We start from the raw sequence: 1,536 nt of genomic DNA, 5'->3' as shown, positions 1-1,536 counted from the left end.
ACTGATTCACACGAGAACGACTGACTCACACGAGAACGACTGACTCACACGAGAACGACTGACTCACACGAGAACGACTGATTCACACGTGACTGACTCACACGAGAACGACTGACTCACACGAGAACGACTGACTCACACGAGAACGACTGACTCACACGAGAACGACTGACTCACACGAGAACGACTGACTCACACGACTGATTCACACGTGACTGACTCACACGAGAACGACTGACTCACACGAGAACGACTGATTCACACGAGAACGACTGACTCACACGAGAACGACTGACTCACACGAGAACGACTGATTCACACGAGAACGACTGATTCACACGTGGCTGACTCACACGAGAACGACTGACTCACACGAGAACGACTGACTCACACGACTGACTCACACGAGAACGACTGACTCACACGAGAACGACTGACTCACACGACTGACTCACACGACTGACTCACACGAGAACGACTGACTCACATGACTGACTCACACGAGAACGACTGACTCACACGAGAACGACTGACTCACACGACTGACTCACACAAGAACGACTGACTCACACGAGAACGACTGATTCACACGAGAACGACTGATTCACACGAGAACGACTGACTCACACGAGAACGACTGACTCACACGTGAACGACTGATTCACACGAGAACGACTGACTCACACGAGGACGACTGATTCACACGAGAACGACTGACTCACACGACTGACTCACACGAGAACGACTGACTCACACGAGGACGACTGACTCACACGAGGACGACTGACTCACACGACTGACTCACACGAGAACGACTGACTCACACGAGAACGACTGACTCACACGACTGACTCACACGAGAACGACTGACTCACACGAGAACGACTGATTCACACGAGAACGACTGATTCACACGAGAACGACTGACTCACACGAGAACGACTGACTCACACGTGAACGACTGACTCACACGAGAACGACTGACTCACACGAGAACGACTGATTCACACGAGAACGACTGACTCACACGACTGACTCACACGAGAACGACTGACTCACACGAGAACGACTGACTCACACGAGAACGACTGATTCACACGAGAACGACTGACTCACACGAGAACGACTGACTCACACGAGAACGACTGACTCACACGAGAACGACTGATTCACACGAGAACGACTGATTCACACGTGACTGACTCACACGAGAACGACTGACTCACACGAGAACGACTGACTCACACGAGAATGACTGACTCACACGAGAACGACTGACTCACACGACTGACTCACACGAGAACGACTGACTCACACGACTGACTCACACGAGAACGACTGACTCACACGACTGACTCACACGAGAACGACTGACTCACACGAGAACGACTGACACAAGAACGACTGACTCACACGAGAACGACTGATTCACACGAGAACGACTGATTCACACGAGAACGACTGACTCACACGTGAATGACTGACTCACACGAGAACGACTGACTCACACGAGGACGACTGATTCACACGAGAACG

General features: G+C 51.6%; 1 protein-coding gene across 1 annotated transcript in view; it reads right to left on the bottom strand.

The window, feature by feature from the left end:
• Positions 1 to 435: 435 nt before the first annotated feature.
• The window catches only part of LOC309509821 (uncharacterized protein), a gene marked incomplete at its 5' end in the record, with an annotated part of 3,578 nt that continues 2,477 nt past the window's right edge, over positions 436 to 1,536 (bottom strand). The window contains one exon of the mRNA XM_082184782.1: positions 436 to 463. The remainder of the gene's footprint in view (positions 464 to 1,536) is intronic.

Source organism: Leuciscus leuciscus, assembly GCF_965113295.1.
Source record: "Leuciscus leuciscus genome assembly, chromosome: 11".
In the NCBI taxonomy this organism is placed as follows: domain Eukaryota; kingdom Metazoa; phylum Chordata; class Actinopteri; order Cypriniformes; family Leuciscidae; genus Leuciscus; species Leuciscus leuciscus.
This window is presented reverse-complemented; position numbering and strand designations above follow the sequence as displayed.